Source organism: Hermetia illucens, chromosome 5, assembly GCF_905115235.1.
Source record: "Hermetia illucens chromosome 5, iHerIll2.2.curated.20191125, whole genome shotgun sequence".
Classification (NCBI taxonomy): domain Eukaryota; kingdom Metazoa; phylum Arthropoda; class Insecta; order Diptera; family Stratiomyidae; genus Hermetia; species Hermetia illucens.
In genome coordinates this window covers 65,481,623-65,509,078 of record NC_051853.1, presented here as the reverse complement: position 1 = coordinate 65,509,078, position 27,456 = coordinate 65,481,623, and the positions used below count along the sequence as shown (strand labels likewise).

The window sequence follows — 27,456 nt, the reverse complement described above, 5'->3', positions numbered from 1 at the left end:
GATGTGCATAGAATATTTCATTTACTAAACAACCAAAAACAAAAATACTAATGAAATGGAATTTTCAGCAGATGATTCTTTATTGCTGCAATATTATAGAAAAATTGGAATTTTGAACGAAATACTCAAAAAAGTCAAAATAATAAATAGACCAAATGATACTCTTTTCTGCCTTTGCCTTTCAGGACGTCTATTTTCAATAATTCTCTTTCGAAATCCGATTAACTGCTTTATGTTTGCCATCGAATTACATTTAGTTTCCATATTTGTTGTCGTACGCTTGATACTCGTTTGTATTTTCTTTGTTCATCAGACTATTATTTTGTTCGTGGCTTCGCTAAGCAACCACTCACCACCCACGCTGGTTTGTTCCTTCGCTAAGAGCGGATTCTCGTGTTGGTGCCGGTTTTTCTACTTTTCTGTTTTGGTCGCTTCTTCCACTTGCGCTCATGTCCGCTGTGCACAGTTTGCGGTTTGCTGTCGTTGTGTTCGGTGTGAATTGTATGAATGGTGTCGGGAAAGTGGTTTCCGCATCGTAGGTTGAAGAAAGAAGTGAATTTTTTGCTTGGATCCGGAACTGTGTTGACTAACACTCCATGGACCGCTGTGCCGAGGAATAAGTTACAAAATGATGTGTAAGAAATCGCGATCGCCGAGTGTAAAGATTTTGAAGACATTTGGCCACGGGCGGAAGTAAAGTGGTAAAACTGTTGATCGTGGTGTTTACGTGAAACTCCCGAAAGTAACCAAAGGACAAATCAGCCAAGAGCGAGGATAAATATTATACTCTGCTTCCCTGAGTGAGGTGCTGCCCTGATTGAGGAACTGGTGGTATTTTGGATTAAGAGTCCTTAGAAAAGACAGGTAGGTGTACGTTGAATAACAGGTACAACGGGAATGAGGATATCACGGAAGAAAAAAAAAAAATTCTCTCTTTTGTATTTTGATCAATTATTTCTGTTACTGAATAAAATATTTTGGCTCTTCACTACGCACAAATTGAGGCAAATTGCCGAATTTCCGTATTCTGCTCTCATGAGCTTAAGATAAGGCGAAGGTATATCATAATCATAATATTACTTAGTGTTATATGTTACGACCAATGTAGATCCCTTTAATAATGCCTCAAAACAAATTAAAAAGTGAACAAATTTTTGAGGAAAGCTATCAAGAAAAGGGCAAGCAACTCTACAAGATACAAAATGATATTGTCACATTACTAGGGATATAGCTCTGGATGAAAACAAGCACCAAGAGTTTTTCTTTTGTAATCCCTATTCGGTAGCTCAAAACTAACATTTCAGGTGCGGAGAAGCTTCTTTGTGTTTAGCTTTAATGTTTCCTTGCCCCACGTTGGGCGCCACTTTTACTTTACACCAGTGCGAATGATTATATCACTAGAAATCGTTGTTTTCTCGTTTTTAACTTAAATCGGTTCAGAACGCAACAGACGCTATCTCTAAGGTTCACAGCCTTGCGTTTGTAAAGAAAGTGAAGAAGTTGGATAAAAGATCATCGGTAATTAATTTCAAAAAGTCAAAGGGTAGTATAGGTCCCAGGGCGAAACGTGGATTGGTACCCACGATGGAGCGTAAAACCTGGCAAATGCCTGCTGAACCAACACCACCAGACTATCTACTGCCACCACCAAGTATAGAAGAAACAGTCCCTGCAATTCATCGGCTTAAAAATCATAAATCGCCAGGAGCCGATAGAATTACAGCCGAATTAGTTAAATATGGAGGCGACCAGTTACGCCAAATGGTTCATCAACTTGTGCTCAAGGTATGGGACAGCAAATCAATGCCTGACGATTGGCAACGAGTCATTATCTGTCTCATACATAAAAAGGGAGATATCACACAGTGCAGCAATTATAGAGGTATCACGTTGCTGAGTACTATCTATAAGATATTCTCCGCTATCTTGCTAGGCTCTACTTGTCGCCTGTGTGGGCAGAGGCGCTTGCAAACTCTCAGAGACGGAAGCAGGTGAACTCGGTTTACCGGCGGATGGCTTTGAGGGTTTGCAGTGCTTTTAGAACCACATCAGATGAGGCAGTATTGGTGGTGGCAGGCATGATCCCGGTTGACATTCTGGCCAAAGAAATGAGTGTCCTGTACAATGCAAGACATATGGAGGGGCATGCACAGCGTAGAAATGCGGCAAGGTCAGAGTCTCTGGCAACGCAGATGGGACGAGTCTGCGAAAGGTCGGTGGACGCACAGGCTCATTCCCAACATTAGGGTGTGGCTTGAGCGAAAACATGGGGATACCAACTACCACATTACCCAGTTCCTCACGGGACACGGTGGTTGCTACAGGCAGTATCTGCACCGCTTTGGGTTGGATGATTTTCCGAACTGTCCCAGATGCGATGGCATACCGGAGGATCCAGAGCATGTGATGTTTCACTGCCCACGATTTGCGATGGAGAGAAGGAGCTTAAACCAGGTGCTGGGCAGGAGCGGGACCCCGGAGAGCTTGGTTACTGAGATGCTGGAGTCCGAGGAGAAGTGGCTTGCGGTTAGCTCCGCAATCATCCAAATGCAGGAGGAGTTGCTGAAAGAACAAAGAAGGAGGAAAGCTGCAAATAGGAGAAGGATGAGTGCCTAAGAGCAAACCTACCCCGCGAAGTAATACCTCAATGGTGGTCCCGCGGGGCTGGGGCTGGAGAGACCGGGGGTGGTTTTTAGTGGGTTTGAATCCCACACGCACCCGCTGTTGTTCCGCCGTTCGGGCGGCGGAGCTGCGGCGGACGTGTCTTTCTAAGATTTTCCACCTCCGTGTACGTACAAAAAAAAAAATCAACGAAATTGATAAGACCGATTAGACTGACCCTGACCAATGTGCGAGGCCAGAGAAAAACAGCAGGATCACTCTCAAGACCATTCTACGACAAGGGGATGCCGTATCATGCGTCCTCTTCAACCTGGTCCTCGAGAAAGTGATTCGCGATGCCGATGTAAATGCGAGAGGTGCCATCCTCTTCAACTACTGGCCTATGCCGACGATACCGACATCATGGGAAGAACCACTCGAGACGTATAAACTGCCTTCATCCAGATCGAGCAGGCGGCGCGAGATCTTGGGCTGCACATCAATGAAAACAAGACAAAGTATATGGTGGCAACGTCAGCACCAACAACATCAAACCGCACTGGTCAAACGGGAAGAATAAAAATTGGAGAATACAACTTTGATACCGTTGATAATTTCTTCTATCTAGGGTCGAAAATCACAACCGATAACAGCTACGATGATGATGAACAACCGTGCGCGGAGGTTGTTGTCAGCCAACAGAGCCTATTTCAACTTACAAAAACTGTTCCGGTCGAAACGTCTCAATACAGGGTCAAAGCTCTTACTGTACAAGACAATGATCTCCTCATGTATTACTCGGAGACTTGGGTTCTTAGCAAGAAAAATTGCGAAGTCTTGGCCGCGTTCGAGAGAGGAATCCACCGAAGAATTTTTGGCCGGCTCAATAGGTTACGGTGAGCGGGTCACTTAATCTGTATGGATGAGGATGATCCAGCCTGGAAAGTCTATAAGGGCAATATATATGGTAGAAAAAGAAGACGAGGCAGGCCCTGCCTGAGATGGAGCGATGGCGTAGGTTAGGACGCCAGACAGCTTTTAGGGATATCAAGTTGGGGGACCACGGCACAAAACCGGGATGTCTGGAATTCCTTATTAAGGCAGGCCTACACTGCATACCGGTTATTGTGCCGTTGATGATGATGATGATTAATTAATTTTTAGCGCTTTGTGGAGAAAACAAAGCCTCATTAAAATCGGTTCATTCTCTGTCAGTTATTTTAAAAGTTTTGTTTGAAACACTTTGTCCGTCCGTATCTCTTTTTTTGAGAAGGCGGAAATTTTCACAACACACTGCCCTGGAAACATTATGGTGGTCCCACCGGGCGCTGGTATTACATCACGGAGCGTAACCACGCTTTTCTCGTCTCCTTTGCTTTTCGTAATTTCCTGTGGATAAATGTGATCATGAATTTGATCGTATCCCAGCCCTTCTCACGTGTTACACCGGATTTTCTGGTACCAGCAATTGGACTTCTAGAGTCTCCTCTAGATTCTTACTTTCTTCAATTGAAAAATACATGCTCTGGCTCCTCTAGGTATTCTATTTAAATTTGTACAGGTACTGGCGATATCCCCCAAGCACCTTGGAAATCTGAGTAAAAATATAATTAATCTCACCGTGCCGTCTCTCCAACCGCTCCGTGATGGCAGGGATGAGCCTATGTATTCACCGACTCTTTCCCGAGCGTCCCCAATGTTCTTGCTTCTATAAATTTCTCCTTTTCGGCGTTGTTCGTCTGTTCGTCATGTCATCTGCCAAGATGTCAATCGACATCATTCCCGAGATGAAGAACGCAGCGTCATCTGAGGCAGTCTTAAAAGCAGAACACACCCTTAGAGCAGTCCTCCTGTAGACTGCACACAATTTATGAGTGTTAACTGAAATCCGCAATGCCTTTCCTCAAACCGGGGCTGCATAGAGCAAGATTGAACTCACTATGCTGGCTATAAGCAACCTAGAAATATGCCATGGCCCTTCCACAACCATTTGATGATTTTCAACAAGAGTGTAGGGCACGTGATTTTCGGAGGTGAACGGCCTCTAAATCATTCCGTCACGATTCTATAGGCACTACCCCATGTCTGCCTCTGAGAGAGAGAGCTCTGTAAAGCATTCCACGTTGCTCCGCTGAATGGCCAACTTGAGGGTTTTCCCGGTTGCCTCATAAACGTGCTCTTTTCGTCTCTTATCGATCCTGCCGAGACATTTGTCTGGCTCGGTGACAGGCAGATCGAATGCACCATTCCACCAGTCGTTGGGTTCTACCAGATAATGTGCCTCTCCTTTGGCGACGCATTGTGTCAAATAGAGAGTTCTTTCTGTAGAGGCTCCTGCTTTATTAGTTTGTCTAACCACACCTCTATGAAGGTCTGCTCATCCAAAGCCTTTGCAAACCAGCCTGACATCAGCACCGGGCATGATGGTTTTCTGCCCGGTGGCCCCCCAATAGTTCAAAAAGGATTGCCTGGTGATCGCTGTGAGTGTAGTCGTCTCTGATGTACCACGGCATACCATGTACCAGTGCAGAGCTGACAACGGTCAGGTCTAGGATTGAGGCAAACCCTCCCTTCGAGGACTTTATCCAAGTGCACAAAAGCCTCTAAAATACTGCGCCCTTTCCATTTGTTTCTCTACTACCCTACTCAAGTGCCAAGCGTTGAAGTCACCGGCTTTTGGACTTCGTCCTCTTGCCTCGAGAACAAGATTGTCAAGTATTTCCTCGAGTTCAGACAATGTCAGGATTGGTGGGGGTAGCAGTTGTGAACACTATTTATTTTCCCGCACACAAGGCCATACATGTTGTCTCATTCATAGTACATTTTATGGCTTGTCGACCGTAAGCCCATATCGCCGCTCCGTCAGTCAAATCGGTAGTCCATACGCCACAGTGATGGCTTCTGGAAGGTTCACTTATAATGACAATTCCCACTTGCATTTCGTAGGTGATCTGCTCAAGTAAATCCTGAGCGATCCTGCAATGGTTGAGATTTATTTGAACAAATCACATTTACTCATCGAAGTCAACGCCTTCCTGATTTCCGGACATGTACCACTTCCGGAAATATGCCGGCTATCCTGTCCCTCCTTTCCTTCAGACAACAGGCATTTGGGGCCCAATTGCACTCTCGCCCAATATGGACTTTCGCCCCACACCTTCTGCATTGATCGATGCTGCTGGCGCATGCTTTCGCGTGGTGGCCAACCATGAGGCAATCAAACCACCTCTTAAGTGAGATATGTTCTCTCAAACGATAGATAACCCATCCAATTCAAACTTTTCCGGGCGGGAGTAACTTCTGCGCTGCCTCCACTGCTAATCGTATTGTGGCCGTTTGAGTACCGCCATAGGCTCTTTTCAAGTTAACAATAGACTCCTTCGCAAGTTTTTTTAACCTGAATTGTTCTTCCAAGGTAATGCAACCTCATGTTTTTGGGCACGTGCTGACGCATTCTCGCCAAGTGAGTTTTTAACTTGAGTGCGAAAGCTGTCAATTTTGCCCACGCTGGATCTTTTCAACTCGATCATGAAATTACCTTTCTGGATTCTGTTGACATTTACGCTCAGATCCTTTAGAATGGGATCAGCTTTGACCTTTTTGAGTATCTCCGCACAGGGCAGATTGCCTTTGCTAGGATAAATATGGATAAATTCGCACTTTTGCTTTTCTTTTCGCCTTTCTGTTGGTAACTTTCATCCATTCAGTGTTTGCATTTCCCTTGGGTTTCTTTACCTTAGCCGACGTCGGCATTTTCGCCAGGTGTTTTCCCCCCTCTAAACTATTAATTCCGTTTTTCAGAACTGCTTGTATTCTTTTTTTCACGTAGGAGACTGTTGATTCCGTAGGGAGTCCCCCACCTTTTCCCGTACTCTCTTATTCGGCCATAATTCGATAGCAGTACGGTTAGGCGTCACTTGAGTATGCTATGGCACTGTTAGGACAGTACATTTCGGCTTTTCCTTGTAATTGCTTTTGTCCTGCGATCTGTTATAGAGGACTCTGATAGCCCTTACCATAGTTTTTATGGCTTGGTGCACGTTGTGCTTGTCCTTAATAGACTCGGACAGCTCAACTATTTTTGCCCCGAGCTGGGTGACGAGTAATCCTCCGGATCAGGGCTCTTTTCTGACTTTGACTTGTAGAGACCTTTGACTCGTAGAGACTTTTCCTGCGTGTCATGAGTGCGTTTAGCCGATATGTCACTTATTTTGCTACAGTTCGATTTGTCTTCCAGAGTAGTTACCCGAACTTGAACTAACTGCCCTTGAAATAAGGAGATGTTGGCTTTGTCTTGGCCCACGAATGTTAGGTAGTACTCTAGAGACGATAGCTGATCTCGCCTTACGAATTTCGAATTACTTATTGGACAGCCCTCCTTTTTCCAAATAGGAAGCAGTCTAATGTATTATTATTAGTTCAAGTAGTTTGTTAATAGTATCGAGCAGATATATCCGTCTTGCTCCGGAAAAGCTTGAGCAAACATAGATGGTGCTTCTTGGGTGTAATTTTTAGGGCGATCGTCAATATTCCATCCTGCCCCGGGGTCTTCTTATCAGCAAGTTTATTTGCGGCATCTGAAAGTTCCGCATCTACCACTACAAGAACTTCGTTATGGTTTGAATGCATTGCCTAAATTCCTCAATTTCACTAGAAATTTCGTTTCGGAAAGCGCTACACCAAGCCACAGAGGCAAAATACGACTATAGATAGATGAAAGATACGACTTGATCCTACCAGTTGTATGTCGAACCTTTTTACTGTCCATTTTATATGCTTGGACAGATTTTAGAAGGTGACGCTTAACCTTTTTATTGGGTAGAAGTCGATTGTTGGGTGTACAGTGTAGTGAGGTTACTACGTTCTATCCTTCGTGCGTCTCTCCTGATCATCGTATGGTGGTGCTGATGTACCCCTTCTTCCTTGACGTGTCCATAATGTAGTGTTTTTCGCTCTCGTAGTTTTTCTTTGTGAGCAAGATTGTTAGAAGGCGGTGGATTATTGTGCCATAAGCTGCCATTTTATGTTGGTAACTATGGAACGAAGTGACCGGGATTGTCTGCTGGATGCTAGTGGGTTTCCTATAAATAAAAAACGAAAATTGTGCGTTTTGAAGTTTGATTAATACATTTAAGAAAGGCAATTGGTTAATAACTTCAATCTCATGAGTGAAGGTTGTTTTAGGGTATCTCGTGTTGATGTTGTCTAACATATTGTTGATACTTGTTTCAGGATCAGTGCCAAAATGTCATCCACGTACCATATATTTGGCAGTAATCCATCCTGCTCGATTTTCTCCTCCAGTGATGGCATAAAGATTTCACTTAGGAGTGGGGAGAGAGGATTGCCCATCACTAAACCTGAGTGTAAGTTTTTCCCGATTATACATATATTGTGTCCTCCACAAATGCTCCCTTGAATATTTCTGCGTCAAATTTCTTAGTTGCCTCATCGCTATTCCGTTTTTGGCTTCATATTATTCCTATGTGAGATTTGAAATATGATGACCTGATAGTCGCTGTGGGTGTACTCTCCGCTGACATGACGCTGCAGATCTTCGACAAAGGTTAGATTTACTACCGTTTGTAACTCTCTCTTCCAGAAAGTGCGGACTACTACAAAATTCGCAAGAACCACATTCAGGCATGATAATGTCTAGAGAAATATCTATCCTTTGGTATTGGTATCTCTGCTACCGCATTCTTATGCTCATGCGTTAAAGGCGATGTGAATGTTTCCATTTTGGGGCTCGATATCGCGTGGCAGTTATAAATGTGTAAGTCCTCGGGTTGGAATATAAATGTTGACACAAGAACAAATCCATAATGTCCTGTTGGTGTCCCGGATGATCGGATCGGATGATGACACATGATTGATGTCATGGATGCCAACACGTGGTTACAGAAGCACGTATTTCGGTATTTAATGCGTATTTCGGTGGTATGGACAAAGCCAGTGCCACATTCCGATTCGACATCAAAACCAAAATTAGTAGTGGAAGGTTACTTAATTACTATTAACAAAGCAAAAGCTGTGTTTATGAAACCGTATAAGAAGCAAGGAGAAAAATTTGAAAATTAATAACAATTCAAAAATTAGTTTGTGTACCTAATCTTGAATAGAGTTGCCATTTTTCAACCCATTTTGTCCAGCTGTTTTGTTTGATTATATACTTTAATGGAGTTTACTGGTCGGGGAAAAAATTTATCTTCCTAAAACCTTGCAACTTGTTTCATAACCTTGTGTGTGTGTGTGTGTTTGAGGTGGGGGGGGAGGCAAAGCCTCTGAACACTCATACTATTCTGAACATATGCCCAGCTAGTAAATTATGGCCAGTCAGAATGCCCACAATACTTCTGCAAGTCTTCCTGCTTTTCGACAGGATAAACTTTGCAGTATGTTTGTTTGGTTCTGACAGGAAGAATTTGGTCTGTCTAGCACCATTAAGGCTTCGCCACCTGTCATTATGGGAAGCTTGTTCCCAGTTTTTGACAGCAGCTTCAGTCAATGCTTCCGACACCCCAATTGCTGGTTCCGTTAGCATAGCGTAGATCCACTTTCTTAGAGTTTCGTCAACACCAGGCTTTCTGGTGGCATCACAGAGCTTTTAGAAGGGCGCACAGTCATCTTGGAAACCAAAGAATGAAGAGTAGACTCACAGGGCTTTCCACGTTGGCAAGTATGTTGGTTTTCATTTAGGGGGTGCGACTTTAGCGCCTTCTCGCGAATGTGACGCTCAACCAGTCTCTCCAGACATTTCAGCGAAAATGATGTTAGGCTGATTTGCCTAAAGTTTTTTGGATTAGAATAGTCATTTTTCCCAGGCTGTAGTATGAAGACTACCTTCACCTTCTGCAAAGAGGAAAGCAAGTAGCCGAGAGCAAGCCATCCTCGAAAAATATTTCTTAGAAGTTGCTCTAAGTGCTCTATACCCTCCTTTAGCATCGCTAGGTAGATGCCATCCATACTAGGTTCTTTGAAGTGTTCAAATGATAGTATAGCAGCTCTCGCTTTTTCACTGGTAACAACCGCTCTCGCAGTGTCCCAATTTCCCTTGCAACACCTTCGTGTTGAAGGGTTTGCAGAAACCGCTAATTCACTTCTTCTCACTTCTGGGACCTAAACCTCTAGATTGAAAATCGAAATTAAAAATGAATGTGTTTGTACTTATAACTACTGATTCAAGAGCTTCCCATAGAACCTGAAGGCTGTCTTCCAGGAAATAAAAATAAGTCGGGAAACCGGAAGCTGGACGCTTCAGGTGCGAAAGGTTTTGTGTATTTCTTAGTACGTAGCACGTAATATATCCATCTATTATGTGAGAGTATCCACTTTCGGGTGATATTGACATTCTTAGTCTTCAATTTTCAAAGAAGCAACAAATTTGAGGTATTATAACTTTGTTAGTAATAGTGCGATTTCCACCAAACTTGGTAAGATCATGCTCTATATTATAGCCTATATTACTGCATGGTACTAGGATGAACTTAAGGGGGGTTTCTAACCAGTTACAAAAAATTGTAGTAATATACTATTATTAACTTTATTTAAACAGATATCGGCATGGAAGGTATTTCGGAGCCCAGGCACCATATAGTAGCAACCTCCTGATTTTTTTCTGATTTTTCGGTTTGCTAGTTTCTGAGAATGGCCCCCTTAAAAAAGTGATCAATTTCAACCCCCCGCGCTCTCCACCCGTCCAACGAATGTCAAAACTAAGATCGGCATTGAAAAGCACTAATCGAGACCTTTAATTTGATACCCCACATGACTATATTTGATGAAAAAAAATTTGACACCCCCCTTTTGCATGTATGGGGACCCCCCCTTAAATTCGACGTAAAAGGATGTAATTCACTGTATGCGTGAGCGTTCACAGTTCCCACCTTTCTACCGAATTTGGTGTCAATCGCTATAACCATCTCCGAGAAAAATGCGTGTGACGGACAGACAGACAGACAGTGAACCGATTTTAATAAGGTTTTGTGTTTACAAAAAAAACCGAGAAAGAAAGTCGGTAGCCCCCTTAACTACTTCAGCTTTCTACCGAAGTGGTCTTCCCTAACAATTAAGTAACTTTTAGAGAAAAGATTATGCAATGCTCCATTAAAACAAATAATGAAACAAAATTGATTGACTGCTTACTTTACAAAGAATTCCGGCTCTATTCCTATCAGTGGTTAAAGTTATTATAAAATGTTAAGAAAAATGGGAATTTCCAAGGGAAAATTCAGACTTGATATCGTCAGAGCCAATGTAATTATTTTTTTTAAAATAAGGTTCTCAACGCTGTAACTATGCCGCAAGTGAATGTAGATGAAATCTTGTTTCCCCCACCACCGTCCCCAATAACAATCGCCCGTCTGCGACGGTCAGTACCGGCCTGACAGCCATCTGCGTGGGGTCATGCAATTTTTGCACGCAAAAAGTTACCACCCATAGAAATTCATCGCCAGTTAAGTGAAGTGTATAAGCATTCAACATATCCGCAAATGGTGTAGGGAGTTCGTTGACGACCGCACGGACCACCCGGCGAATTTGTGGCGGTGGTATTTAGGTTGGGGGTCTGGGTGCCAGGAAAAAACTTTAAATGCTTATATCTCCGTTAATATTGAGAATTTCGCAAAAGGAGCGTAATTCGCGATCACTACTATTGGAAAGGGTCTGAGCTTCAAAATGGTATATAGGTTGGGGGATCTGGGTGACTGGAAAATTGCAGATTTTTTTAGGAATCTCGGGGAAAACTTTAAACGCTTATATCTCCGTTAATATTGAGAATTTGGCAAAAAGGAGCTTAATTCGTGATCACTGCTATGGGGGGAGGGTCTTAGCTTCAAAATGGTATATGGATTGGGGGATCTGGGTGCCAGGAAAATTATTGATCCTTGGAGGAATCTTGGGAAAGACTTTAAACGCTTATATCTCCGTTAATATTGAGAATTTCGCTGAACTTCAAAATGGTATATAGGTTGGGGGGTCTGGGTGCCAGGAAAATTACTGATTGCCTTAAACGCTTATATCTCAGTTAATATTGGGAATTTCGCAAAGAGAAGCTTAATTCGTGATCATTACTATTGAGGGAGGGTCTTACTTTCAAAGTGGTATATAGATTGGGGGGTCTGGGTGCCAGGAAAATTGCTGATTCTTGGAGGAATCTTGGGAAAAACTTTAAACGCTTATATTGAGCGAATCATGTTCGAAGATCGACGAATTATGATCTGGCAATTGGCTGGTGAAATTCCTGAAGCTTCTGAAGATTCAATTGACAGAATTTTGAAAGAAAAGCTAGGCTACCACAAAGCGTGTGCGCGGTGGGTACCATACATGCTTTCAGAAATCCACAAACAGCAGCCCCTCGACTGTGTTTGGCAGTTTTTGAATGAATGTGAGGAGAATACCGAAGACTTCTTAGATTCCATTGTTACGGGGGTGAAACGTGGGCAATCTAAAATCGTCGTAGGGGGAAACTCGCCAAAGGCGTAAAACTGCACCACGGCAATGCGCGTCCGCATGCCTCGCTACAAAAGAAGGACTTAATCTAGGGATTTGGTTGGGAAGTCATTGCCCATCCCTCTTATAGCCCTGACATTAAAGAAGTTTTATTATCACCTAGGTAGCCAACAGTTCGAGGTGAACGACGAGTTGCAAGACGAAGTTTCTAAGTTTCTCAACGGGTTGGCGGTGGACTTCTTTGAGGCGGGAATGCAAAAGTGACTAAGACTAGGTAGAAAAATAGTTTAAACATCAACATTTCCAAAGCTGTATTCAGTTTTTCAAATTAGAAATTCCAAGTGCCTGAAAAAATGTGGGAATCTTATTTTTGAAACAACCTTTGTAACAACATTCTTGGGTTGGAATATACGTTATCAAACTGTATGGGCCTAAAAGCTAAAACCTAAAACTGAACAGTGTCAAAGCGTACTTGCGTCGGAATGAGTGGAAGAGGATGGTCGACGAAAGGGTTGGCCTAAAGTACGTAGCACAGAGCAGTGAAGAAATTGGAATGATGTAGGGAACCTGAATCACATTGCAAAAAACCGACCGCGATGGCGCGTGGGTGTGTTTGGGACACTGTGTGCAGATAGGGGTTTATAGTAACCCTGTAAGAAAATGATTTGTATGGTTATTTGCTTCATGAACAGTTCTGTTCAGGATGTTTGAGGCAGCCTTTCCTTTCTTTTGTTTTAGTTATTTGTATGTTTTAATATACCCTTTAAAACCAACCAACCAAAGCAGTCAAAAATTTCAAAAAACTAGAAAAGAAGAGCAAAAGAATCAACCCCTAATATGAATTCATATAATGTCACGAATTTAATTTTGTTTAATTTATTACTCATATCCAAGTCTAATAAAGTCGTGGAAAAGTAGAAACTTTTTATGCAACCATAATCAATTCATCTTTAAAATGTGACAACATTTTTATCAAGTAGCTCCGAATATACACACATCATATCTGGTAAAGTGTTTCACCGGATGGGCACTGTAAACACGGAGGGTCTCGTTATCCCTAATCACATTGCAGCTGAGCAAATCTCCACCTGGAATTCCCGTATCATTCGAATATTTTTACAAATGACGTGCTTCGCTACCAATCGCCGATAGTGATTCATTGATTCACCTGGAGTTTAGGAAGTAGTGCACGTTACTTCCATACATGGCGAGATAGGAGTACTGCATTCCCTTCATGTGTACTTACACATATGAGAGTCCATCATATTTTAGGGGAAGTAAAATTCACGCATTAGACAACATTGTCATCATGTGCAGACCCCGTTCCCATCAAATCCATTTTAGGGTATTTAGAACTTTTCATGAGTCAATTGAATCAATGTCGTTTTTTTGGAAAAATAACTCTCCATTCATTCTGACGCAAGAATGAAATGAATTTTTTATGATTATTTGAAATTTATGAGAGGAGTCATTCTTATGTACGTTTGTAGTGCATCAAATAAATTTGAGCGATCGTTCGTTCGTTGGAAAGTCAGAAAACACAAGAGTGCATAAGGCGGATTAAAGTCCCATGCAAATGTGGGAATGCATCAAAACATACGCTACAAAGTGAACCAAGCAACAGAGAAGTTGAGAGAGCTGGGAGAGGTTTCGATCATATCAAAAATTTGTGATCTCATGTTTTCAAAAATATTGAAAAATGTTTCTATTTTGCAGTATTGGTGAAAGACACTGAAAAGGAGGCTTTCAAGCACTATTTCAAGGATATGCATACCTCCCTTGATGACTTGCTTTTGGCAGGGCGTTGGCAGGCGATCATAGCTCACATTTAATTCTGTGTGTACAAAACCCTAACATATAAATTAAAAGTTTCGAAACAATGATGCCATTCAGCGTCATTAGTTGGCAACATAAGAGTCTTATGGGGAGTCTGTTTTTGAGCCTTATGGGGTATCTTCTTATCCGGTACCCATAAATTGGTAGCGTAGTTCAGATGAGCAAAAACGAAAGTTACGCCAACATATGGCTATTAACCATGAACGGGAATTCTGTCCTCGACAGTGTTACATATGTAAGAATATGTAGTATATTTGAACCCATAACGCATCTTGCATTAAACTCAGATACAAAATACTATAAAAACAACATGCCCAAAGCTTCGCTAATGAACAGATGTACATGGCCATGCGAAAGACTTGACGAAAGGCAGCAGCTTCATCATAAAACGATGACGAACGGATCTAGGGGGAAACTAATTCGATCCCAATTGAAAAATTCTTCTAAATTGCAGTAATCAAAAGATTGGTATATTATTAATTGTGGCTGCTTTGATGATCTAAATGTGTTCGCCGTGTGACGATGCAGACATGTACATATTTCCGAGAAAATGTCTAGTCATATCGAGCATCACGCAAGACAATTCTAAGCAATTCTAAACACTTGTGCCTTCAATCCAGAGGGGTCATTTGATAGAAAACAGATCATTCATCTGGGAAACACTAGACTTGTCCATTCATTGATTTTGTATCCTATGCATGGTATCTAATGCATATATGTATCTAGTTCTTTTGTACTTTCAAATCAGCTCGAGTGTATACGTATTTAATATTTTTTTTTGTAAGTTGCAAACTGCAAGTATGCATTATGTTTTGACCGCATTTAAGCCATTGTGAGTAAACGAGGTAACGAAGAAGATATCACCAGTAAAGGATGAGAGAGAAGAAGAAAGTTTTTTTTGGGCCCCATGGCATTAAGAAATTTAGAACACTTGATGCGAGCGCATTTATGTGTATTCTCTAGATTGAAATCCTCGTAATAGTGGATACGTATACGACGTAGGAAAACCTTGCAGTAGTTTTGCAAAATGTGCAAATTGGAAGAACATTTTGAAACCGTCATATTTCTGTAAATGCCGAGAATTCGAATAAAAAAACTGAAGTTTGCAATCATCTGTGTGGAGTTGAACATTAATTGAAAATGCATCGGATCCAAGAAGTCTCACGAAGTTCGAAAATATTTCCGTGAATATGCAGGACTCGGGGAAAATGAACGAAATTCGTAATTACTTTCCCTTTATCGAAAACTAAAGTGATTTCAAGTAAGATTTTAAGTTTTATAAAATTGGTCACATTACGAGTAATGTCAATGATCTAACCGAAATGTCCTAATTTAGTTTAATTTAATGGAGTAGCCTCAGCTCCAAGCACTCAGGCCTTTCTTAGGCCGATTGTACTATCCCGTAAATCGCCTAATTAGTGGTTGCCCGCCTTACGGCGTTCGCAGGCTTTAGCGAATCTGACAACAGTCTCCAGAGGCAAAGAGTGTGCAGATTCTTCATTGAAGAAGATCGTATCGAGGTGTTTTCGTCTGAGAGCTGAGGAGGCCGGGCATATGAAGTGCAGGGCTGCCTCTTCCTCCTCCTTACATTGGCTGCATATAGCCGGGACCAGACATCGGTTGAATCGGCTTTTAGCGCTCGGTTGAGGAGCACCTTTTTCGGTCTCCTCTGTTCCATCATTGTGTTTTACTCCTTTTTGGCGTCTTGAGTTGTGATCATCTGGGTTCTTTTTCCAATTCGAGCAATGAATTTGATGTGCTTCCCAAGAATCGCGACTAGGGCGCTCAGTTCTATTTTATACGTCGCCCAATCTATCTTCCGCGGATTCCGAAATAGAGTGGCCAGAAGTGGATCCAGGCCCGTTACGAAATCAATGCGCCTGTGATCCGAGAGTATGATATCGTTTGATACTCTCTACTCTCCGGCAAGAGCCGCAATGTCAAAGGATGTCATCGTGATGTCGATGGCCTCTCGCCTAACCACGTTGAAGAAATTTTGGAAAGCAAGTTGTTCCAAAACTCACTCATATACAACGACCAATCAGAGTGGGGGAAGACAAATACGATGACCCGAAATGGGAGACCAGCAGATTGCATAGAAGAAGAGAAAACATTTTGACAAGACTCTGTACAGCATGGACAATAACATTCTTACTAACAATATCCGTTGAGCATTTAAAGTAATGAGAACACTTAAAGATGGAATTTAAAAGTTTGGCAGGAGTTATTGGGGACCAACCTACAGAGCCTTATATTCACCGACACAGATTGACAGGTGAAAGTTTTAAATCTTTTTTACAGGATGTCCCGGTCGATTGCTTAGAAAATAGCAGAAGGAGTAGCATATGGTTTCACACAAAAACTTAAAAAGAACTAAAAATGCTCATCCTCAAATCCGGAATCATCAATCAATAGCAATCATTTGACTAGTGTCATTTGATATTGTTGGTCCTTTGGTGCTGACATCGCCATCATATACTTTGTCTTGCCTTCACTAATGTGCAGGCCAATATCTCGCGACGACCCGCACCTGCTCGATCTGGATGAGAGTAGATTGTACATCTCGGGTTGTTCATCCCATAATGTCGACATCATCCGCCTAGGCCAGTAGTGGTTAGGCTTGAAGGGAATGGTTCCTCTTACTTTTCCCAGAGTCAGGTTAAACAGGATGATAGGCCATCACCTTATCTTAGACCGTTGTTGATGTTGAATGTTCTTCAGAGTGATCCTGTTGCTTTTATCTGGCCTCAAACATTGGTCAGGGTCAACCTAACCAATCTTATCACTTTCGTCGGCAAGCTCGAATTTTCGAATGGTCGTGTATAGTTTCACTCTGGCTATGCTATCATAAACGGGTTTGCAATCAATGAAAAGCGGAACCTGTGAAGATCTTGCGCTGCACATCAATGAAGGCAAGACAAAATATATGGTGGCAACGTCAGCACCAAAAACCAACCAACCAATAACATCAAACCGCACTGGTCAAACGGGAAGAATGAAGATAGAGGACTACAACTTTGGTCATTTCTCCTATCTAGGGTAGAAAATCACAACCGATAACAGCTACGATGATGAAATCCGCGCACGGTTGTTGGCAGCCAACAGAGCTTATTTCAGCTTACAAAAACTGTTCCGCTCGAAACGTCTCACCATAGGGTCAAAGCTCTTACTGCACAAGACAATGCTCTTGCCAGTCCTCATGAATTCCTCGGAGAGCAAGAAAAATTGCGAACACTTGGCCGCGTTCGATACCATGACCGTCACATTGTGGATAAAATCCGGCTCAATAGTTTACGGTGAGCGGGTCACTTAATCCGTATTAATGAGGATGATCCAGCCCGGATAGTCTATAAGGGCAATATCTATGGAAGAAAACGAAGACGAGGCAGACCCTGCCTGAGATGGAGCGATGGTGTAGGTCAGGGCGCCAGACAGCTTTTAGGGATATCGATTCGGTGGACCTCGGCGCAAAACCGGGATGTCTGGAGTTGCTTATTAAGGCAGGCCTAGACCGGATAGCGGTTGATGTGTCGTTGATGATGATGATATCTTGAGTTATGATACGAAATTTTCAATTAATTAATTTGATAATCATTTGTATTTACTTTTACAGTCAAAGTGGGTGCTGGTGAGAAGCACATCTCCATTTGTAATGATCTGATTTGTTATTTTGTGTACTTGACACTGTCGTCCGAACCACGATTTTATAAATAATTTTATCTTACTAAATATTAAAATGGCGGAGTTGTAAAGAAAATCTTCAAAAATCGCGTGTATTTTTTGTTGAAAATCCAGAATAAAAATGTAAAATGTTTAACGGAAATACATAATCGTTGTTTGGACGACAACTACTGATGTGTAGCATAATGTGTAAAACATTCAGCTCGATTGAATCAAAAGAATTTTAGTTGTGCTTCCTAACAATTGAAAAAATATGGTTTCGAGAAAAACGCGGATAAAGTTTTCATTTTGTATTCACTTCTCGCTCATTTATTTGCTGTAACAGTAAATATTTTGAAAGTCGGTCTGAAATTTCTGCAATATACTCCGAGCATATATACTATCTTTCGCTTTCAAAATTGATATAAAAAAAAAACGATTTCTGGAAACCATCACATAGAAAATCCCCCTTAATTATCTTGCTACTTGGGCTATTGATAATTTTTAATAAGTGACTAACTAAAATCATCAACTTTTGCCATCTTAAATCATCCGAAGTTTTAGGTAGAAAAAAATTGGACTCCGATTGATATAACTTCGGGAAGCACCAAATTTATCAAATTAATTTGAAGATTATCAGATTTCTCTCATGTCAGGTGTGCTAAGTGAGCAGCACATCGCTCCGGTGTCGCGGACCATTTTTTTTTGTTGGGGATTCCTGTTGAACATTGCAACTCACACAAACCTAAACCACAAGCCCTTCTTAGTCGAATTATTGTTTTTTTTATGAGACACTATAGTTGAAGCAATGTATGAAGTGAAAAAAAAGTATCTATAAAAATATAGCTTCTAAACGGTGTGAACTCTTCTTCTTTTCTATCTGTAAACTTGACTCGAACTCTGTGAATTTAATCTTCCTTCCTAATAAGCTGAATATATTACATGAAACTTTTTTATTTGAATGTGGCAATTTAATCTACGTAAGCAATTTTTATTCATGAGCGCTCTAACATATTCTATTAAGATTTCATATCCAAGTACTTCTATAAGCAATCCATTATTCATATATACGGTTAGCAAACCGCATCAAAAGTGTATGTGATGCAAATTTGTTGGCGCATTGGTCTTATTTTTAATTCTAGGGCATCTGCATGCAACCAATGCAGCAAATGGAAATATTGCTGTCTGTTCTGAAAAAAGATAATTTAATGATTACTTTCATAAAATTATCTATCAAGGAAAATTTTTGCATACGATCATATGCATCAAAATGTTTTTTATCTATCAAATTTATTTGGGACGTCTTCTTGCCAGACTCTCATCCTTTCCAATTCATTTATCTCAATCTCAACTAAAATTTACCTCGGGACAGATAGTAATTCATATTCTTACTTTTGAATAAAAAAAGAGTGGCATTAGTTAAACTATTAATGTACCCCTTAAATCCTGAATACTGCATCTAACTTATATCTCTATAAACATTTCCAACCAAAACCAGTTACCCGTAACTTACCGAAACTATTCTCCTGAAAATTGGGATAATCATTTATGTAATTTGTTGATTTATCGATACTAAATATATCGATAAGTTTATGGAACTTACCTTACTGTTTGCATTACCAAAAACCACCACGGGATAGGAACTAAAATTGATCGATTAAGCAGCTAAAACGTGTCCGATATGCGGTATATTGTTACCATAATCCTACGTAAATGCGAAGTATTCGCCTTCAATTAGTTAAGTTGTAAGAGGAAGTTATTTACCTTCTGGTGGATAACCGTGGAAAAGTAACGATAGTTAAATTCTATCCGGTATTTGCATAGCTCACAGCTCATCTATCCGGTGAGTTATTCTAATTATCGATAATTCTGGATAGGGAAACAACGCTGGTGGTTAGTATGGAGAATCACCTATAAACATTTTTCTAATCTGGTTTTATCATTGACCAAGTTATTTTTCGTATCCTACCCGTTTTTATATAGGTGATTACTAAATATTTTTTTTCGTTAAACGAAATTCTACATATTTTAACTGGATCCATGCGTGTGCTTATGGAAGATGACATGGTGTTAATGACAGGATGTTGAGTCCACTTTGATATTAGCTTATGTATGGCACATTCTCCTAGATGGAAATCCTTTGACTAAAAGCGAAAAAACAATCCCTATTTATTGAATTGAGACTACCATAGATTTTTCGAAAAAAAAAAAAAAAGAAATAAATAATAAGAAAATTATAAAATCTGATGAACATATAAGTGAAAATTGTTGCAAAGGATTAAATACCATAATAAACGCATACTATACAATAGAGTACAGTATTTGTAATAGATATTGAACTCCAACTCCGCAACTATATCTGCAAACACTGTATATTCCTTACGGTTAAAAATATGGCGCACATCGCCTTAATTAGTGACGTAATCTTTGTTTGATGGGATGGAAGTATTATTACAGAATGCAACAAAGCCCTGGAATAAACTAGGTACATCCTACACAGGGAGGGAGATCAAATTCGCTGTGACAATTACAACGGTAGCTTCTTATTGTTAAAGTTACGTGCCGCAAATACCAAGGGGGATTAAGATCCATACGATCTACAATAGACCAAATACTCTCATTAAACATGTGCTGAGAATTTCAAATAGAAGTATACTATGTTTTCGCCAGCTTCACGGGATTTCATAAGAAAAATTATGCTTTCGAATACCTCCCAAAACTAACCCCGAATGGATAACACCAGATTTCGATTCAAGATATAAGGACAATTGATTTAGTACTTTTACACAAACTCAGATCTAAATTAAAGAGATGGACCCACTTCCAAGTCTTTCAATCGAGCGCTTGAATATGTCATCAGGAAGATTCGTATATCCACCACAAAGTCGGTCACTCAAGTCTACTCAGGTACCGAAGTACATCATGATATAACCATCACGGCACCGGAAAAATCCTTGATCTAATGTCGGCAGCAAGAAAGGTCCGTTTGAAAGTTAACAAAGATATAATAGTTTCATCATAAAAGCAGAGACAACTCTTTAGATGTTGCATTATCTCTGCCTTACCGAGCAGCCTGACCGAAAATGGTCATTGGTGTTTCTTGCCCCTTCTTAAAATACTTAAAGAATCTAAGGTATCAATCACTCCTTTACTACACATTTTATTCAACCATTGCTTGCTGAACGATCCTCCTCCATGGGCTGAAAGAATACCCAGACCACACTTCTCTTCTCCCGGAACTGAAAGGGTGGCCTTCTCCATTCTCTCAACCTCCAGTAAAATGTTCGAGTGAATCATCAAGTCAATGATAGACGAGCGCCGTGATATCAACAACACTATCCGAATTTTCAAATCGCCAAACGATCATATCAATCGGTTGAACATGCCCTCCTATACCTGAAAACTGATCTCTTGTTTGTGATTAATTGCAGGACACCTACATTAGCTTGCCTCCTTGATATAAGAAAGTTTCCGATTCCTTCATTATTTACTTTCACCTGCACCTCTGTAAACTAATTCTTAGCTCCCTAAAAGGGCAGCATTTCCAGGTATAAGTTCAGCAGTAGTTCCCTTTTCCTTACACCAATGTAGCGTCCTCGCACGCACAAAATCTGGCTTGCTGCTGATTTGCCTGAAATGGATACTCTTTGGAATGGGCCTATTATGTTCTAAGTGAATGAAGTTATTCTTCTTAGAAACATATCGGAGAATATCTTATAGATCGGACTGAGCAACATAATATTTTTATAACTGTTGCACTGAATGCTACTTCCTTTTTAAATATGTGGCAGATAATGCCTCATTGCCAGTCATCAGGTATTGTTTGGCTACCCCAGACTTTGAGCTTAAGTTGATGAATTGAACTTAGTCGCCTTGACTTTGTTTGTTGCTTAGATCACTAGTCTGTCCGAATGGAAAGTCACGATCAAAGTCTGACTGGCGGCAAAAAGATTTATTTCGTGATTAAAAATGGGATACCAATCTACTCAGCTATGGAGCTATGAAGGGTAATGACAGGCGAGCGCAATACTAGCGGTCTTGAATAAAGTGTTCCAACACGCTGCAAGGCTTAGGTTTAATTGGATTGCTGCCCATGGGCTCCGTTTCTACTTGGCTGTAAGTATGTCCAAGTATGATTTTGATGTTGCCCTGCTTCGTAAATGGTATGCTTCTCGGACTCTGTTGTCTTTCTCTTCTAAAGAGGTATGAACTTTAATAAGACTGCTTTTTCGAAATTTGCCTCGGGAGCGCAGTTGTTCGATTAGGTTTTCAAAGCTGATAAAAAAAGGTTTATTTTTTGACTGGTTAGTAAACCTACTCCAAGCACATGGTGATTTACTGGATGTACATATCTACTATATCCAGTAAACGCTATAATATCGGTACAGTCACTTTTACCCAGTCCCTGTCCAGGCAGCAATCACTCCAAAGGCGAAACAATAATGAAATAACAGAATTCGCAGAAGCCTTGTCCTGCTTTCAGAGCGCGTGAAAGTAAGCTGCAGCGATTAAAGTAAACATGGGATATTTTAAAAAATGTATCTGGAGTATCTTGTGCAGCAATCAAGCTGCTAATAATAATCGTTGTCGCAAAAATCCATCTTGAATCAGGGCTTTCAAGTGTGTTAGAGCACTTCATTCAAGATCGTAACGGTACACTATAGTACACTGTAGAAGGCAATGTGGTCAGGTCAGGTACTCATTCACAGCTGAGTCGACTGGTATCCAACATCCAGTCACAATAACAAATCCCTCTGCCACCAGCGAGATTTGAACTGCAACCTTCCGCTACAACAGCCCAGCGCTCTAACTACTTAAGCCATCCGGACAAAAGTAACGGTAGATGGCTGGCTTAAAGAACTTCCTTCAATACTGTCCTATAATTTTACTGCTCAAGACTGAAGTACTTACCAAATGATACTTTAGTGCTAAAAAGACATAGATGTTGACAGAAAGCATAGCAAAGAAAGCTGATTAGAGCTAACGTGGCTGTTTCAAATAAGCTGAAGTTTTCAATAATAGGAAGAAATAAAAAATCTTTTTGTTTTCAACGATTAAATTACTTATCTGTCGATTATAGAGGAAACAAGCGGTCATAGATGAGAGGGAATATTTTAACAAGTTGGTTTATCGGCGAGGACAAGAATATGTTGGGTAAATTCAGTCAGAGACTCATGGGAATCGTCAGAGCTTCTAAATTCATTGCCATACGACTAAACTTTCGCAACTTATAGAAAATCAAAAAAATTTCAACCCTCACTCAAGATGCTACGCCTACCACAATTACAAATTGCTGTGAAGTTTTTGAGGAATTCGACTTCCAACGGTACTGTACTGTTTTCAAATGGAAAATGATAACTGATGTTCTTTATGAACCTCAAACACTGGAACACATTTGCCAAATTATAAGAAACAAGAGCAACGATGTTAATGATAATGACGCTACAATGAAAATATGAGATAGGGAAGAAATTAACCAATCAATCGCTAATTTGCAAATAATTTTGTCAATGTCCAATGTAGGGAGTACAATATTCCTTACACCAAAAAGACAATTCGTTTGACAAAAGGCAGAAACAAGCCGCTCAGACAAAAATAACAGATAACCTTAAAAATTTAGAGTTTATACATCTACCTGTATGACGTGATTGTGATTTTTAATATCTTAAGGGGCTGTTCTAGTGTTAAATACGTAAAACAGGGTGTCATTTCAAATATGTTATAAAAAAACCATAAAACCTTGAATCCTTAAGATTTTTTTTAAGAGGTGGAAATCTTTGTTTTTATTGGGAGAAGACCCTGTGGTCCCCCAAAGCACCACCACCAAGGTTGGTTTCGTTGAGGATCTGGCTCTTCCTCAGTAGCTTATATGTTTAGGCATTCTTTAGGTGAGCAAGTCAATTGGCTTTATTCTTTTCAGTCGTCTCATTATATTAGAAATATCAGTCAATTTTCGGACTTCGTTATTCTCATATGATCGGTGGCTATGTTTAATTGTTTGGTCTTTGATAACTTCACTAACCAATTGTAGTTTCAGGTCCCTATGCAGATCCTCATTACGAAAGAACCAGGGAGCGTCTTTATTTTGGAACTTTGCATGACTTTTTCAGATTTAATTCTTTCCAACCCCAGACCTGGATACCGTACGTCCATATAGGTCTTAGGATCTGCTTATAAATTACCAGCTTGTTTTCGACATCTGTCTGTATCTGGCATTTAGCTCGTCCTTCTTTCTTCGAATCTGTCTTTTCCAGCTTTTTTTGCTTCTTCCGTAGTTTTACATGTGGTTAGGATAACAGTGTCGTCCGCAAATGTCGCTATTTTGGCTTCATCACAGCAAGGTATACTATTGGAATACAGGAGAAACAGTATTGGGCCCAAGACACTGCCCTACCGTACATTGGCGGCAATTTTTTTCACTTCAGAGTTGGTTCCTTCGTATTTCACTCTGAATAGGCGCTCTGATACATAAGATTTTGAGATATCCAAAAATTCTTTTGGAACGTCCCTATGCAATTTATACAATAGACCTTGATGCTACACCTTATCAAACGTTTCTGCGACATCTAGAAGAGGCTGAACACACCTGCTTTTTTCCAATGCATTTTCTATCCGATAGATCCTCACCTGTTGGATTGTGGAATGCTTTTCGCGGAAATCGAATTGGTGGGGTAGTATTAGATTGCCATCCACAATGATTTGCTTCAATCTCTTAAGGAGAACCCTTTCAAATAGCTTGGCTGTAGTAGGGAGATTGAAACGATTCGACTCTACTTGGCTCCTTCTCTAGTTTTGGACCATTATAACTTCGGCCACTTTCCATTGTCGAGGGAAGTATTTTAATCTGAAAGCTGTATTAATTATTTGTAATAATTTGACTAGATCTTTTTCTGGCAATTCTTTCAGTGTTCTCTCTATAATAAGTTCATGGTCAGGTGCTTTATTAGGAGGCACATTTGTTTTAATGTCTGTTCACAGTTCATTTAGTTTCATAGAGGTTATTGGGTAATGGTCCACCTTTCTGACTCGGGTTAAGCATGTAAACACGGGCGTATCTGGAGGCTGGATGGTACTTTCTACGTGCTTCGCGAACAGATCTGCCTTATCGTGTGCAGAACGAACACAATTGCCCGGTTTTTTTTTAAAAAAGGTGGAATTAGTTGTCTGCATATAGAGTAAGATTTGTCTCAGATCTGCAGAAGGACTCGTTTCTATATTTGTTAATTAAGGCCTTTAGCTTGTCTGTCGGAAAGGTTAGGCTTTTTTTCCTTTCCGTTGTGCGGTTTCTTTCTCGTAGTTTGCGAGCTCCACGTTTCTCTGCAATTAGTTCGCTAAGCTCTGCAGAGCAGTCAGTCTATTTTTTATTCAGTCCATGATGAGCAGGAGTGCTTTTCAGTGAGGTCGCTTTCTGATATAAGGCGTTTGTCTATCTTTTCAGTATTAAGAAAGACTTCCAACTCTTATAGGTGCTGTTGCAGTCCATTTGTACCCCACGTTATGATTTTCAGGATATTTGTCATTTGGTTTTCTTATTATAATTTTGCCTCGTTATGTTATTCTGCTTAAGTTTATCAAAAATTTGTTTGTTTACTATTTGCTGTTCGACAAGTCTTCTACTGAAAATATCAAATCTATCTAAAATAGTTTCCAGTATTTGATTACCATCGTCATTTTTTTTTTGTTAGTCCACCTGCGAGTATTCCATTTTTTCGGATCTAACAACAGGCGTCGGGGTGGTTTTGCATGGCTCAGTTTGTCGTTTTCCGGGACCAGCCAACTTTGGCGGCAGCGGTCCTTTACGGCTTAGCTTCTGTAATTCTTTCGCTACTTCACAGCCTCTGTAGTTGGCTGGGTGTTAGCAAGTTAGTGAGAACGCAAAGAGATAGAAAGGCGTGAACTGAACTGAACTGAAATGTATTCAATTCAATAAAAATATTTCTTTAGTTCTGATGTAACTCTACTGCTCACATCTATATTTGACGATGCATTTTGAATTTCGGTTTTTGCAAGCTTTTGAGCATAGCGTTATCGTTTTTTGCCGTGTTTCTCTTTGGAAAATGCTCCCAAAATTTCGAAAATTTAATGTATTTGTCTAATTTTAGGCGCGTGTTAGTTAATTGTGCCATAAGTGTGTAAAAAAGTTGGATTAAATCAGTTTATTAGATGTTTTTCTGTACTACCCTGCGCATCAGCAAAATATGTTTTGCAGAAGAGTCTTTATTTTGGTTTCTACGACGTACGCTTCGAAATATGCATAGAAAATTAAAACGAAAATAGATATCAACATAATATTTTACACAGGTATCCTTGAATGTATTATCTAACAGAATATGTGAAAAGCAGAAAATTGGAACAAAAATTTGTTGTTAGAATAGCCCTTCGACATCGATAGGTTTTACCGTATGTTAACTTCAGTCTGAGATTTCGATTGTATATTTCAAATATGTAAAGAAAAAAAATCGATTTTTTAAAATCGTCGAACTGTTCTTCTACCTTAAGTATATAGTTTTAAACTGATACTGAATAGGAAAAATGTCAAGGTCTATTTAATAGCTTCATAACACATCAAGTAAATTACAGAGAAGGTCGGATTGACGAAACAAATGTAGTGGCCGCCGGTTTTTAAGGTTGTTGAAAATAAAATCTTATTAAAATCGGTGTGCCTGTCTGTCTGCTCCACGTGCTTTCCTCAGAAGCAGTTACACTAATGACACTAAATTCATTAGAAAGGTTAGAACTGTGAACCTCCACAAATGCGCTGAATTTTATTGATCCACGTTGAACTTAAAGATGGTCCTCAAATACCTAAAAGAAGAGTGCAACTATTTTTCACCGAATATAGTCGTGCGGGGTATCAAATGAAAGTTCTCGATTAGTGCAACTATTAATTTTTAACAGTGGTTCCAAATTGAAGAAGTTCGCAGGTCCGAAAAAGTTCAATTACTTCAAGAACCTATTCTCATCGGGAAAAGTTACGGTGGTCCACGCGCATGGTATCTAGACCCCGAAATACTCTCCGTAAAGACATCTGCTCAAATGCTCAAATAAAGTTAATAATAACTACTTCGAACGTTTACTGCGAATCCCTCTTAAGTTTATTTTAAATTCGTGCACCAGTATACGTTTTAATGTGAAACAGCATGCCCACTATGTATGCTTGACACTGCTGGGAAAGTACTCGAAAAGCTCATCAGAAGTAGACCCGCTGAAGCGATACGCGCTGCCGCAGATTTATCTCCTCGGCAGTTTGGTTTTAGAGCAGGGAGATCGACAATTGATGCGGTCATGCAAGTCGTGGACGCCGTTCGACGAGCAGAGGCACATAGCCGCCGAACTCGACGGGTGGTCCTCCTCGTAACACTTGACGTCAGAAACGCCGTAAGATGGAAAGTCATTCTAGGCACACTAGACAATACTTTCAACGTGCCGAACTATCTCTTACGGATATTGAGGGACTATCTGAGGAACCGCTCCCTGCTCCATGAAACACTAGAGGGTCAAAGGACGATGGAGGTCACGTCGGGGTTAGCACAGGAATCCATCCTAGGGCCGGACCTCTGGAACGCTACCTATGACAGTCTACTTAAACTCGACATGCCAGAAGAGTCGTGCCTGGTCGGCTATGCAGATGATGTCGCTTCGCTTGTTGTTGGAGGCACTGTTGAACAGGTGCAAAGCAGACTCGGCATATTGATGCGACGGATAAACGGATGGATGGCTACTCATGGTTTTAACTTTGCATTGGAAAAAATCGAAGTAGTCATTCTAACTAAGAAGAGAATTCCGACCCTGCGTCCCATATCGTTCGGCGAATCAAAATCAGCGGTAAAGTACCTCGGGTTGACTTTTGACTCAAAGATGAGCTTTTTTGAGCAAATCAAAGAAGCAGCGAACAAGGCTGCAGCTGGA

General features: G+C 40.6%; 1 protein-coding gene across 1 annotated transcript in view; it reads left to right on the top strand.

Annotated features, from left to right (window-relative positions):
• Positions 1-467: 467 nt before the first annotated feature.
• LOC119658060 (protein trapped in endoderm-1) overlaps positions 468-27,456 on the top strand; it is a 40,008-nt gene continuing 13,019 nt past the window's right edge. The window contains exon 1 of the mRNA XM_038065313.1: positions 468-864. The gene's annotated coding sequence lies outside the window, so the exon portion shown is untranslated. The remainder of the gene's footprint in view (positions 865-27,456) is intronic.